The 15568-nt window shown below is 49.3% G+C and overlaps 1 long non-coding RNA gene across 1 annotated transcript in view; it reads right to left on the bottom strand.

Moving 5' to 3' along the window:
* LOC134935047 (uncharacterized) overlaps positions 1-14660 on the bottom strand; it is a 62477-nt gene extending 47817 nt beyond the window's left edge. The window contains exon 1 of the long non-coding RNA XR_010179864.1: positions 14218-14660. This is a non-coding gene — a long non-coding RNA (uncharacterized LOC134935047). The remainder of the gene's footprint in view (positions 1-14217) is intronic.
* Positions 14661-15568: the final 908 nt, after the last annotated feature.

Raw genomic sequence — 15568 nt, 5'->3', positions numbered from 1 at the left:
AGAGGGGAAGTCGGAAGACCACTTGTACTACTTCCAGTAAGCAATTGACTGTCCAACAGTCCTTTGCGAGGAAGATGAAATATCACGCAGTCATCCTGTTGCAAAGCGGATAACTCAAGCCTTGACAACTATGTTGGTGTTAGACATGCGTCCGGTATCCTCCGTTAGTTCACAGGGACTTAGAGAATTTCTTGAGGTAGTGTGTCCCCGGTACCAAATACCATCTAGGTTCCACTTCTCTAGGCAGGCGATACTGAGAATGTACACAGACGTCAGAAAAAGAGTCACCAGTGTCCTAAAAAATCCACTTGTACCCAGTGTCCACTTAACCACGGACATGTGGACAAGTGGAGCAGGGCAGACTAAGGACTATATGACTGCGACAGCCCACTGGGTAGAAGTATTGCCTCCCGCAGCAACAACAGCAGCAGCGGCACCAGTAGCAGCATCTCGCAAACGACAACTTGTTCCTAGGCAGGCTACGCTTTGTATCACCGCTTTCCATAAGAGGCACACAGCTGACAACCTCTTACGGAAACTGAGGAACATCATCGCAGAATGGCTTACCCCAATTGGACTCTCCTGGGGATTTGTGACATCGGACAACGCCACCAATATTGTGCGTGCATTACATGTGGGAAAATTCCAGCACGTCCCATGTTTTACACATACAATGAATTTGGTGGTGCAGAATTTTATAAAAAACGACAGGGGCGTAATAGAGATGCTGTCGGTGGCCCGAAGAATTGCGGGCCACTTTCGGCATTCAGCCACTGCGTGCCGAAGACTGGAGCACCAGCAAACACTCCTGAACATGCCCTGCCATCAACTGAAGCAAGAGGTGGTAACGAGGTGGAATTCAACCCTCTATATGCTTCAGAGGATGGAGGAGCAGCAAAAGGCCATTCAAGCCTATACATCTGCCTACGATAAAGGCAAAGGAGGTTGAATGCACCTGACTCAAGCGCAGTGGAGAATGATTTCAACGTTGTGCAAGGTTCTCCAACCCTTTGGACTTGCCACACGTGAAGTCAGTTCAGACACTGCCAGCCTAAGTCAGGTCATTCCCCTCATCAGGCTTTTGCAGAAGCAGCTGGAGAGCTTGAAGGAGGAGCTAAAACGGAGTGATTCCGCTAGGCATGTGGGACTTGTGGATGGAGCCCTTCATTCGCTTAACCAGGATTCACGAGTGGTCAATCTGTTGAAATCAGAGCACTACATTTTGTCCACCGTGCTCGATCCTAGGTTTAAAGCCTACGTTGTATCTCCCTTTCCGGCAGACACAAGTCTGGAGATGTTCAAAGACCTGCTGGTGAGACACTTGTCAAGTCAAGCGGAACGTGACCCGCCAACAGCTCCTCCTTCATTTTCTCGCACCACTGGAGCTGCCAGGAAAAGGATCAAATTTCCAAAACCACCCACTGGCGGTGATGCAGGGCAGTCAGGAGCAAGTGCTGACATCTGGTCCGGACTGAAGGACCTGCCAACGATTACTGACATGTTGTCTACTGTCACTGTGTATGATTCTGTCACCATTGAAAGAATGGTGGAGGATTATATGAGTGACAGCATCCAAGTAGGCATGTCAGACAGTCCGTACGTATACTGGCAGGAAAAAAGAGGCAATTTGGAGGCCCTTGCACAAACTGGCTTTATTTTACCTAAGTTGCCCCCCCTCCAGTGTGTACTCCGAAAGAGTGTTTAGTGCAGCCGGTCACCTTGTCAGCGATCGGCGTAGGAGGTTACTTCCAGAAAATGTGGAGAAGATGATGTTCATCAAAATGATGAACGTGGAGACATTTACCAGCAATTGCCTCCAGAAATTACACAGGGACCTGTGATGGTGGATTCCAGTGGGGATGAATTAATACTCTGTGAGGAGGGGGATGTACACAGTGAAAGGGGTGAGGAATCGGACGATGAGGAGGAGGTGGACATCTTGCCTCTGTAGAGCCAGTTTGTGCAAGGAGAGATTGATTGCTTCTTTTTTGGTGGGGGCCCAAACCAACCAATCATTTCAGCAGGGCCGGCCCTAACCAATATGATGCCCTAGGCAAGATTTTGGCTGGTGCCCCCTAGCACCACCGCTGGTTCTGCCTCTGACCTTGCACCTCTTTCCCAGCACCATCACCCCTCACCCATAGCAGTCCTTGTACCCCCTATATTTTAAATAGGAACAGTTCACACATTTGACGCACAGCCCAAAAAGGGGCATCTTCTTGCATTATTAATGCCCTTATACACATAATGACACACATAGTGCCCCCTACACATTTGCTGCACATTATTAGTGCACCTATACACATATTGACACACATACAGTAGTACCCTGTTACACATATGCCGCACATTCTTAATGCCCTTATACACATAATGACACACATAGTGCCCCCTACACATTTGCTGCACATTATTAGTGCCCCTATACACATAATGACACACATACAGTAGTACCCTGTTACACATATGCCGCACATTATTAATGCCCTTATACACATAATGACACACATAGTGGCCCTTTACACATATGTTGCACATTATTAATGCATTTTTACATGACACACATAATGCTCCTTACACATATTCTGAACACTACTGCACAACCAACCCACTCACTCACTCACTCACTCACTCACTCACTCACATACACACAGCACTCACACTGCTACTAACACTGTGACCTCTGCCTCTGCTTGGATACAGATGTGTCCTCACAAATCTTGCATCAATGCTAACGTCGGGCACCTTTTTTTTTAATGAAAATGCATCTTATTTGCATTGCTATGTGGCTAGGATGCACAAGCAGCTTCTGATTAAACTGATATGCAGCATGCCTATATACTGTGTGAGACTGTGGCTGTATCTGCATATGAAATGCTACATACAGAATATAGGCATATAATTTTAATCAGCAGAAGCTGCTGATGCCCCATGGCATATCAAATGCCCCAGGGACGTGCAGTCAGGGGAGGCAGGGGAGGCAGTGCCTCCCCTGTCATTAATGAGTAAAATAATACAAAGAAGATACTTATGACACATAGGTATCTTCTTTATTATTTTACTCATGATTAAATCAGTTTGGGAGGCACCGATCGTCACTGGATCCGCTGTCAATCACTGTGTGGGCCTCGGTGGCGGCGGAGGTGCGGGCGGCGGAGGTGCGGGATGCGGCGGGCCGGGCGGCGGAGGTGCTGGCGGCGGTGATGCGGACGACGGTAGCGGCGGCGGGACGCGACATTACCTACAGTTGAGCAGAGTTTGGCAGCGGAAGCGGTACCCATTTCAAAAATGGCGCCTCAGCGTCATTTTTGAAATTCAAAATTCAAGATGGCCGCCGCGAGCCAATCATGGCTCGCCGCGTCATCGCCCCGTCATCGCCCCGTCATCGCCCCGCCCCCTCCGCTGACTTATATAAGTCAGCGCGAGGCAGCGGCTGTCAGTCCGACGGCGGAGGAGGAGCTGAGAAGAGCTCCTGAAGACCGAAGACCGCCGGAAGTCCTGGATGGGCGGCGGCTATGCAAAAGAGCTTAGCAGCCGCCGCCCACCAGGTGAAGATGCTGGAAGTCCTGGGAAGGCGGCGGCCATGCAAAAGAGCTTACAGGCCGCCGCCTCCCAGGTGAAGACGCCGGAGGAAGACGCCAGAAGCCCTGGGGAGGTGGCGCCCCCCCAGGTGAAGACGCCAGAAGCCCTGGGAAAGGCAGCGGCCACGCAAAAGAGCTTAAAGGCCGCCGCCCCCAGGTGAAGACCCTGTTTAATAAAGTTTTTTTTTAAAGTATGTGTTGTGTTTTATTTTTAATATTTTCTTTACAGGTGGACTACGGGTGCCAGCGGGCCCTTTATGTCCGGGCATGCTGGCACTTGTGGTTCTCCAAGGGCCAGCATGCTGGGGCAGGCTTGCTGGGACCTGTAGGTCACCTGTAAAGAACAATATTACTATTCTTTACAGGTGGACTGCAGGTGCCAGCAGGCCATTTATGTCCGGGCATGCTGGCACTTGTGGGACCTGTAGGCCACCTGTAAAGAACAGAGCATACAATGAACCCCGCCCCCACCGCCACCAGGGGTGCGGGGCATAGCACTGGGCTATCAGCCCAGTGCTGGTTATTGCTCGGGAGGGGGGACCCCATTTTCATTTTTGGGGGCCCCACTTTCCGAGGAATGCCAACACTGGGCTGACTGGCTGGGGGGTGTATAATGGCATGGCAGGGGGACCCCACACTGAGTGTCTCCCCTGCTATGGCATTACCCCCCCCCCCAGCTGGTTCTGCCTGGTGCTGGTTTTAGCGGTGGGGGGGGGGGGGGAACTGCATTTTTTTTTGTGGGGGGGGGGGGGGGTTAGTTGCAGTGCCTCCCCAGCCCCTGACCTCACCGCACGTCACTGAAATGCCCTAGGCAATTGCCTAGTTTGCCTATGCCTATGGCCGGCTCTGCATTTCAGCCACAGTCGTGTGGCAGACCCTGTAGCTGAAATGATAGGTTTGTTAAAATGTGCATGTCCTGTTTATACAACAACATAAGGGTGGGTGGGAGGGCCCAAGGACAATTCCATCTTGCACCTCTTTTTTTATGTATTATTTGCATCATGTGCTGTTTGGGGACTATTTTTTTTAAGTACCATCCTGTCTGACACTGCAGTGCCACTCCTAGATGGGCCAGGTGTTTGTGCCGGCCACTTGGGTAGCTTAGCTTAGTCATCCAGCGACCTTGGTGCAAATTTTAGGACTAAACATAATATTGTGAGGTGTGAGGTGTTCAGAATAGACTGGAAATGAGTGGAAATTATGGTTATTGAGGTTAATAATACTATAGGCTCAAAATTACCCCCAAATTCTACCCCCAAATTAAGCTGTTTTTGAGGGTTTAAAAACAAACAAACACCTGAATCCAAAACGCACTCGAATCTGACAAAAATTCTTAAGGGAGGTTTTGCCAAAACGCGTCCGAATCCAAAACATGACCGCGGAACCGAATCCAAAACCAAAACACAAAATCCGAAAAGTGGCCGGGGCACATCTCTACTAATAAATAGTTAATCAATCAGAATTATTCCACACTTGCTGCAAGTCAATGAGACCAATTGCTACATCGTCAAATACCACTTTGAGAAAAAACATGAAAAAAACGACTGCACCAGTGGGGAAAATAAACATTAGTCAAATAATATATCTGTTCATTGAATAAAGTTAGAGATGGCTTACCTTTTAAATGTACATATTTTTATTAGCAGGTTCGGTATATGTAACCGGCGGATGGGATGCCGGCAGTCACAATACATCCCAATTTTTAAAATCCCGTCAGGGGAGAGGTAAGTATGAAATCCCCACTCCCCTACACCCTAACCCTCCCTTCCCGCAGCCTAACCCTAACCTCCCCTCTTAGTGCCTAACCCTAACCTCCTCCCCAGTGGTGTGTAAAACTAACCCCCCTCCCCACAGCGTAACCCCAACCCTCCCCCCTTAGTACTTAACCCTAACCTCCCCGCAGTGGTGCCTAACCCTAACCCCCCCTCCCCACAGCCTAACCCTAACCTCCCTTTCTGCCCCCCCCCCCCAGCCCTAACCCGCCCGCTATACTTACGGTCGGGATTCCGGCAAGATTACCTAAATGGAAGGGAAATTCTAGTAATTAAGTGTGTGTGTGGGGGGGAGGGGTTAGCCTCCAATGTCAGTGTCTGCAGTGGCAGTTTTAGGGGTGGACTAGCAAGGCGGCTGCCCGGGCGCTGCGGCCGCAGTCACCCCGCCAGCAGGGGCATAGCAAGGACGGCGTTGTGGAGCTCATGCTCTAGGCACCTGCTCCGGCAAGGGTGGCCCTAGCCACAGTCCCGACACAGACTGGCCATCTGTGTGTGTGGCCCTAATATGTAAGGAGCATTACTGTGTGGCATAATGGATAAAAGTGGCTTGCAGATGGTGCTATATATTAGTGGTGACTGCGCAGCTCATACATGAACGAAGCGTGACAGCTTTACAATCCATGTTCTATCCGTAATAGGAGCAATGCAAAACATGTTATTTGTTTCCATCAACATCTAAGAGACATTCTGGCTTTGTAACACAGAGTATACTCTTTTGTAAAGCACCTAAGTGTAAATACTGTTACCGGGTGTTTGTGCAGAGCTTCCTAGTGCAGAATAAGCATCTCACAGTTGCCTTGGACTGGACCCAGGGGATTCCAGCTAGAGAAAGAGTCCCCAGTGTAATCTGAATACAGTGCATTTTGTCCTATAGGAGATTATCCCCAGGATGTATTGCTTCTACTAGACTCAGGGCCGTTGCAAGGTCTCTCTGCACCATAGGCAAAGCTTCAACTTGGTGCCCCCTAACCTGTAACCCTCCTGCAGGACGTGCATCAGGGCTATGAGGAACCGCCATGGGGGCGCCCCTCAGGAGCCATAGGTACATCCGCCTCCTATGTGCCTTCACATGAATTGATGTTACACGTGTCGGCACAGAGGAAGCGCTGAGGAACTATGTGGTACAGCCTGATAGTGGAGGCTGCACCTGATTAGACCTGCAGCAGCAGCCAGCGCAGTGTAAAAGGAGGAGGCCGCATACAGAGACATCCTTCAGTTTTTTGCTAGATGAATTTAGTGGCGCCCTCCAGGGGCTGGCGCTCCAAGGCAGCCGCCTAAGCCTGCCTAATGGTAGAGCCGGCCATGACTAGACTGTCCCTTATTCTACCTCTTTAGCAATATACTGTATGTACCTGTAGAGGGTGTGGTTCATTAGGTCGACATGCATTAGGTCGACATACATTGAGTCGACCACTGAAGGTCGACATGCATTAGGATCGACATGGCCATTAGGTCGACATGTACATGGTCGACATGGAAAAGGGTCGACATGAGTTTTTTTAACTGTTTTTGGTGTTGTTTTCTTCGTACAATGACCGGGAACCCCAATTAGTGCACTGTGTCCCCTCGCATAGCTCGCTTCGTTTGTCATGCTTCGGGCAAGGTTACCGTTTCCAAAAGGTGAAAAAAATTGCGAAAAACTCACGTCGACCTTTTTGCATGTTGACGTAATGACCACGTCAACCTAGTGACCATGTCGATCTAATGCATGTCGACTTTCAGTGGTCGACCCAATGTATGTCGACATAATGTTTGTCGACCTAACGACTGCCTCCCCCTGTAGAGTGCCCATGCAGTTAGTCAGAGTGCATGTTAGTTGTAACAGTAAATCCTCGTCCTGTTTGTGCATTTGATGTAGTTCTTTGTGTGTGTTTATATGTAGTGTGCTGTTGTTATGTCAGTATCTGTGTGTTTTTATCTGGTCTGCACCTTGATTTATGTTTCAGAGCAGTGGGCCTAATTCAGAGTTGATCGCAGCAGCAAATTTGTCAGCAGTTGGGCAAAACCATGTGCACTGCAGGGGGGGCAGATGTAACATGTGCAGAGAGAGTTAGATGGGGGGGGGGGGTGTTCAGACCGAAATCTAAATTGCAGTGTGAAAATAAAGCAGCCAGTATTAACCCTGCACAGAAACCAGGGCCGGCTCCAGGCCTACTAGTACCCTGAGCGAGAACATGTATAAGCGCCCCCCCCCCCCCCCCCCCCCACTACCCCTATGCGCGTGCTCCAGGAAAAGTGGGTGTGGCCTCTGGAAAAGTGGGCGTGGTCTCATAACTTCATATTATTAGACTATAAATAAGTATATTTTCACACCCCCTCTACGTACACAATTGGCAGCCTTACACATAACAGCCACAGTAGTGTTCCTTACACACAATGTCTCCAGTATAGTGCCAGATACACATAATGTGCAGTGCCAGATAGACATGATATGCCCCGCAGCAGTGTCAGTTACACATGACATGCCCCGCAGCCGTGCCAGCTACACATGACAGGCCCCCCAGCAGCGCCAGCTACACACAATATGCCCCCCAGCAGTGCCAGCTACACATGGTAGTGTTCACTTTTTAGGGCAGGGTGCTGATCACAGGGAGGGCACATTTTTAAGTTAGGAGGGCAAAATGATATACATACTGTAATGCTTGGTGCTTATCTACCTACGTGCTAAAGCCTTCGGCGCGCACCAAAAATTTAGGGGCGTTGCTTCATGGGGAAGGTGTGTGGCCACATAATAGTGACAATTCGCATTACACCACACAGTAGTGCAGCTAATACACATTGCACCAGGTAGAACCTCCTATACACACTGCGCCAGGCAGAGCACGTTAGACACTTTGCGCCAGGCAGAGCACGTTAGACACTTTGCACCAGGCAGAGCACTGAGACATATTGCGCGAGGTAGAGCACTGAGACACATTGCGCCAGGTAGAGCACTGAGACACATTGCGCCAGGTAGAGCACTGAGACACATTGCCTAGCCACAGACGCCTAGCGGGAACACTACATGATATGCTCCCCAGCCGTGCCAGCTACACATGACATGCCCCCCAGCAGTGCCAGCAACACATGACATGCCCTCCAGCAGTGCCAGATACATAAATGGCCACACAGTGCCAGATATGTCCCCACAGTTCCAGATACATAAATGCCCCTACAGTGCCAGATACATAAATGCCCCCACAGTGCCAGATATGCCCCCACAGTGCCAGATAAATAAATGCCCCCACAGTGCCAGATACATAAATGACCCCACAGTACCAGATATGCCCCACAGTGCCAGATAAATAAATGCCGCCACAGTGCCAGATATGCCCCCACAGTGCCAGATACATAAATGCCCCCAGTGCCAGATACATAAATGCCCCCACAATGCCAGATACATAAATGCCCCCACAGTGCTAGATAAATGAATGCCCCCACAGTACCAGATAAATAAATGCTCCCACAGTGGCAGATACATAAATGCCCCCACAGTGCCAGATACATAAATGCCCCCCCGTGCCAGAAACATAAATGCCCCCACAGTGCCAGATAAATAAATGCCCCCACAGTGCAGATATGCCCCCACAGTGCCAGATACAAAAATGCCCCCACAGTGCAGATATGACCCCACAGTGCAGATATGACCCCCACACAATGCCAGCCATAAATGCCCCCAACAATACCTGTGGCGCTGGGAGGGGGAGGAGTGCTGCTGTCTGAGGGCAAAAAAAGGCGCTTGGCGTTACCAAGTCCCGCCACGGCATGGTGCAGGTGGTATTCAGTATGCCAGATGTTGGGATCCCGGCGCTCAACTATTCTCTCTCTTGGGGGTCCACGACCCCCCTGGAGGGAGAATAAATAGTGTGGCGTGCTATACCCCCTGGAGGGAGAATAAGTAGCGTGTTTGCAGCTTGGCCAGCGCAGTGAGCCCACAAGGGGCTCATTTGCGCTCGCCCAGCTGTCGATATGCTGGCGGTCGGGATCTGGCGCCGATATGCTGGCCACCGAGATCCCGGCCACCGGCAAACCATACTACACCCCATGGCACGACTTCAAGGGCTGTTTAGTGTGACTGCAGCAAGGATATAAGAGGACACATCTGTATGTAAACCTTTATAACAATTGCCACAGCAGTACATGTACTTCCGCAATCCTCTTTTCCCACTTTTTTAGAATTAGGGGATTTTTTTTTACATTTTTACTTACAGTATTGCTTTACTGTTTATTTTTGGAACCGCCTGTTAATCATCCAATCATCCATACTTAAATGGCAATAATTCATCAAAGCTGGACATTAACTATATTACAAGTGGGTTTTGAGCCCATTTAGACAATATTTGCTCCATGGCCCTCATTCGGAGTTGTTCGCTCGTTGCCGATTTTCGCTATATTGCGATTAGTCGCTTACTGCGCATGTGCAAGGTTCGCAGAGCGCATGCGCTTAGTTATTTTACACAAAAGTTAGGTATTTTTATTTTACTGACGGCATAACAAGGATTTTTCATTGTTCTGGTGATCGTACTGTGATTGACAGGAAGTGGGTGTTTCTTGGCGGAAACTTGACGTTTTCTGGGCATGTGCGAAAAAACGCTGGCGTTTCTGGGAAAAACGCGGGAGTGTCTGAAGAAACGGGGGAGTGTCTGGGCGAACACTGGGTGTGTTTGTGACATCAAACCAGGAACGAAACTGACTGAACTGATCGCAATGGCTGAGTAAGTCTGGAGCTACTCAGAAACTGCTAAGAAATTTCTATTCGCAATTCTGCGAATCTTTCGTTCGCAATTCTGCTAAGCTAAGATACACTCCCAGAGGGTGGCGGCTTAGCGTGTGCAATGCTGCTAAAAGCAGCTAGCGAGCGAACAACTCGGAATGAGGGCCCATATACGGACTATTCTGAATTGATTAATTATTCCTTTTCCACACAGTTTATGTCCTTTGTGAGATGTGTGTTTCATTTGATTCTATGGCCAAATCTCTACTTTTTAAAAACTGACTTTAAATTTAGGTTTGTGTTTATGCATGTTAATTCATGTTTTTATCAGTCATTAAATTAGTTTTTTTCTCTATCTGCATGCTGTCTGTAATATCCCATTGAGGGTTTTAATCATTTTTAAGCGCTGTTACTGTGTATATAATTTATATTCCTCTGTTTGTTGGAGAGTGACTCCCTCTGTTGAATACAGCTGCTTTGGATAAACTACCCTACAAAGTGCCTGGTTGGTTATCTTTGATTGAATGCGGTCTGGAATCCTGACGCTGCTCGGAATACCGCCGCCGGGATCCCCACATGGATTACAATGCTGACGCTGGTAACCCGAATGAGGAACTCTCAGGAGAGGTAAGCTGCAGGAAGGGGGGGATAGGTTTATGCTCGGGGGGAGGGTTAGGCTGTGAGGATGGGAGAGTTAGGCTGCAGGAAGAGAGGGTTAGGCACCTCTGGGGAGGGTTAGGGTTAGGCTGTGGGTGAGGGAGGGTTAGGTTTATGCTCGGGGGGAGGGTTAGGCTGTGAGGATGGGAGAGTTAGGCTGCAGGAAGAGAGGGTTAGGGTTAGGCTGTGGGTGAGGGAGGGTTAGGTTTAGGCTGCGGGGAGGGAGAGTTAGGGTTGACTGCCGGCATCTCGGCCACCAGGATATCGCATGTATTCCTATGTGATAACTTCTTTTGCATAAAACCAAGGATATTGCTGCTTTAAATATACATGCTAAATTGACAGATTCTGGCCAGCTCTTGCAACTCACAGCAGGGACGTGCAGTCAGGGGAGGCAGTGCCTCCCCTGTGATTAATTAGTAAAATAATACAAAGAAGATACTTATGACACATATTCTGTGTCATAAGTATCTTCTTGATGTAATGGAATTTGTTTTTTTTTGTGTTTAATGACTTTGGGAGGCACTGATAGCAGTGCCTCCCATACATAATAGGAACGGGGACAGAGCGGGGGGCGGAGCCTAGCACAGGGCTGTAAAAGCCCATTGAAAACCTTGGAGAAAGCGGCACTGAAAAAAGTGCCTCGCTGACAGGGATACCACCCCCATGTCAGCACTCAGCGAGGCACCTGTGATTGGACAGTGGACCAGCACTGGATCCGCTGTCCAATCACCCACACGCGGTGCGAGGCGGACGTTGGGACGGGAGCAGCGGTGGCTCTGCAGTGAGTGCAGCTCTCCCTTGTCCCCCTCCGCCGGCTCCGTCCCCCCCTCCCGCTCACAGGCACCAGGCGGCTCTCCCCTGTCCGTCTCCGGCGGCTCCGTCCTCCCCACCCGCTGACAGGCACCAGGTGGCACTCCCCTACTTCGTCCACAAGCAACACCTCCCCTCCCGCTGACAGACATCAGGCGGCTCTCCCCTGTCGTCCACACGCTGCAGCAGGTATCTCTCTCTCTCTCTCCTGGCAAACGTTGCCAATATGCTCTACAGTCTACACTTTTGATGGCTGTTCGTGCTATCTTAGATCTTATCGGCTGCAACTCGCTGTGTATTTGTGGTCAGAAAGGTTTGACATGCTGCAGACAACTGATGATGCCACATATTTTTTTGTATAAGGGGTGGGTGCCTGGTCTCTTTCATGTTCAGGCAGAAACAATGGATTCCCCAGGCAGCCATTGTTTCACTAACTTGAAGCATTAGTTTATTGAATGAACTATGAACTACACTACATTACACTACACTACATTACACTACAGTACACTATAATACTACACTACATTACACTACACTACAGTACACTATACTACATTACATTACATTACACTGCAGTACACTGCATTACTCTACAGAACACTACAGTACACCTTAAGGGTAGAGGGGGGGATGTAAAGTGCTCTACCTGCCTTAATGTGTAAAAAAAGGGTACGCTGTCTGCCGTAATGTGTAAAAAAGGGGACGCTGTCTGCCGTAATGTGTAAAAAGGGGGGCGCTGTCTGCCGTAATGTGTAAAAAGGGGACACGGTCTGCTGTAATGTGTAAAAAAGGGGACGCTGTCTGCCGTAATGTGTAATAAGGGCACGCTGTCTGCCGTAATGTGTAATAAGGGGACGCTGTCTGCCGTAATGTGTAATAAGGGGACGTTGTCTGCCGTAATGTGTTATAAGGGGACGCTGTCTGCCGTAATGTGTAATAAGGGGACGCTGTCTGCCGTAATGTGTAATAAGGGGACGCTGTCTGCCGTAATGTGTAAAAAGGGGACACGGTCTGCTGTAATGTGTAAAAAAGGGGACGCTGTCTGCCGTAATGTGTAATAAGGGCACGCTGTCTGCCGTAATGTGTAATAAGGGGACGCTGTCTGCCGTAATGTGTAATAAGAGGACGCTGTCTGCCGTAATGTGTAATAAGGGGACGCTGTCTGCCGTAATGTGTTATAAGGGGACGCTGTCTGCCGTAATGTGTAATAAGGGGACGCTGTCTGCCGTAATGTGTAATAAGGGGACGCTGTCTGCCGTAATGTGTAATAAGGGGACTTTGTCTGCCGTAATGTGTAAAAAGGGAACGCTGTCTGCCGTAATGTGTAAAAAAGGGGACGCTGTCTGCCGTAAAGTGTAAAAAGGGACCGCTGTCTGCCGTTATGTTTAAAAAAGGGGACGCTGTCTGCCATAATATGAAAAAAGGGATCTCTACCTGCCGTAATGTGTAATAGGAGGCTGTACCTAACGTAATGTGTAAAAGGGAGCTCTGCTGGCGTAATTTGTGTAAGTGGTGCTACTGTGCTGCGTAATTTGACTAATGGAAGCCCTGGACAACAAAACTCACTGAGAGACATATTGGCCATAGGGCCTGATGGATGGAAGTCCAGTGCCGCATGCAAGCAGCATTGAATTTGCGTCTGATCTCTAGGAGAGGCATGCAGGAGACATCTCAGTGGAAAATGTAGCTGCAATCCCAGCACTGTGACCGACGTTGCATGCTGGGATCCATGTACAGAACAGACCTTTGCGCAACTGCAGATTCACGATATTCATAAATCTACATGCAGCTCCACTACAGCGCCCATCTCTGAATCAGGCCCATAGTCTCTTTATTTATAAGACTCTTCCATGGTTATAAAATGACTAGAGAAATATGCATGCAGCTCATTCTCCACTCTTTATACAGTGCACACATTCTACATAGAGGCTATGTAGATGTAAAGGGCCCTACACACTTGCCGATGTGTGTGATATGTGAGCGTAGCTGGAGTCTCACGTCTGTCCAGTTGCGGCCCGTCTGGTCGTCCAATTCTTGCTTGTTGCGAAGCCTGCTGAAATCTGCGTAGAACACCTGTATAGGACCTGGGCAGAAGGACGGAGATACCCCAGTATGGACAACACCCCTACGTGCACAAGGATCACTACAGTGGGAGATGGCAACAAAGATTTATTGCAAAAGAAGGCAGTCACCGTTGAAGTAACTTGTGTGGCTGATTTGTAAACTTAGTACATTTCAGAAAGGCAGATCACAACCTTAACATAAATGCTTTTAGTTATACATCAATACTGGAACAGGTATTTTGAAAAATAACACTAGTTCAGGAACCTTTAAGCAGTATATCAATAGGCCACTGGTTGGCATTATGGGCTCAAACAAAAGGGAACCTCTGGCCCTGCGCATAACCCAAAGAAGTTCAAATATGAGTCCACACAGTACAGTCACGGAAGGGTAAGGCAAACGGGGATAAAAACAAATTGCCCGGGTTTGGAGCCTATGGTAGCTCAAAGCAATGTCTCTGCCCCGGTGGTGATTCAAGTTATTGGAGGAGCACAACAAAGGGACGTGGGTTGGAGGCGCACATGTGTATGCAGTGCTGGGAGTTCAAGGCACTGTGGTCATTGGGTCCTGGGGTCGCTCAACGCAGTTCCTAATGGGATCCTGGGTACTACAGAGGGCATACTAGTAGAGGTGCAAGTACCTGCTTGTTGTGGATGTTTCCTCTCCCCTCCATCTGTCTGTCCAGCTCTCGCAGCGTTGCCCCTTCTCAGTAGCGCACCGCGCGCCACTCCTTCAGCCCGCAGCAGCGCCGTGTGTCCTGCCTCTTCAGCGGCAGTGTTGGCTCCGGCAGAAGGGGCAGTGCGTCCCGGGCGGCCAGCGGCAGCGTGTCTCCCTTTGCCCGGTGGCCGGGCGTGACGTCACTCTCCGGGCGGCTGGCGGCAGCTTACACACTGGTCTCTCCGGCTCCCGCCCGCGGCTCTCCTCTCCTGCGCCGGACTCTAGCCCCTCCGTTCCCCGTGGGTAGTCAGGGCACACCGCGGGGCTCTCTAGCGCTATAGCTGCTCTTCTCCTCTCCGTCCCCGCTGCACTCTCGGCGCCAACTCCCCCTTCCTACTACCGCTCTGCGGGCAGCCAATCCCTGGGCTCCTCCTGCCGGCCTGGGTTGCCTAGCAACCGGCCGGTCCATTAACCCCTGCGGCTCCGTAGGTGCCTTTTTCCTGTGAGGGGCTTTGGCATTTGGCAGCCCATCACATGTGCGGGTCATATGAACGATCTCGTTCATATCGCTCAGTGTGTATGCACCAACGATGAACGATAAGCTGCCCCATGGTCGTTCATCGTTGGTTCTCCGTCGCTTTGCAATACAAGTCAAATTGGACGATGATCGATCATCACTCAGATCGATCATCACTCAGATTGATCATCGTCAAAATATAATGCATTGGCAAGTATGTAGTGTCGAAGTAAAAAAAATATTACATAAAGAGAACATACAAACTACACACATATAAGTCGCTATACTTGCAAATACGCGCAGCGAGGACAGCAATGTATGGTAAAACACGCATTTACACGGACATCATGATGATTTAGAATTGTATATGATGGAGTAGTGTCATGTATGTGTATTATTTGAACGAAACTAGATAGACCGGTCATGTTTACTATTGAAGCAACCAGATTGATGTGTAGATTCATTTGATGCTTGTTGTGAAGTTGTGGGACATTGCAGCGGATAATTATGATTACATGTATAAAAGCTAAAAATCACTCTTATTAGAACAATAGATATTCCAAACAGGAAGCTCAGGCCAGCCCCTTTGGACGTCCCCAAGGCTGAACCTGTTCAGCATATACAAAGGAACTGGTGACTCATCGTAAATCCCTCCCCCAGAAACTAGATAACACATTGACCACACAGGAAGTTAGTGGCTGTAAGGTCTGAGACGATGATGGACTTGCTGGAAGATCAGTTCCTGTATTTATTTACAGAGAGAGAGAGAGAGATATGGAAAGACAAATTTATATAACTTAAGGATAATGGTATTGTA

This window comes from Pseudophryne corroboree, chromosome 6 (assembly GCF_028390025.1).
Source record: "Pseudophryne corroboree isolate aPseCor3 chromosome 6, aPseCor3.hap2, whole genome shotgun sequence".
NCBI lineage: Eukaryota > Metazoa > Chordata > Amphibia > Anura > Myobatrachidae > Pseudophryne > Pseudophryne corroboree.
This window is presented reverse-complemented; position numbering and strand designations above follow the sequence as displayed.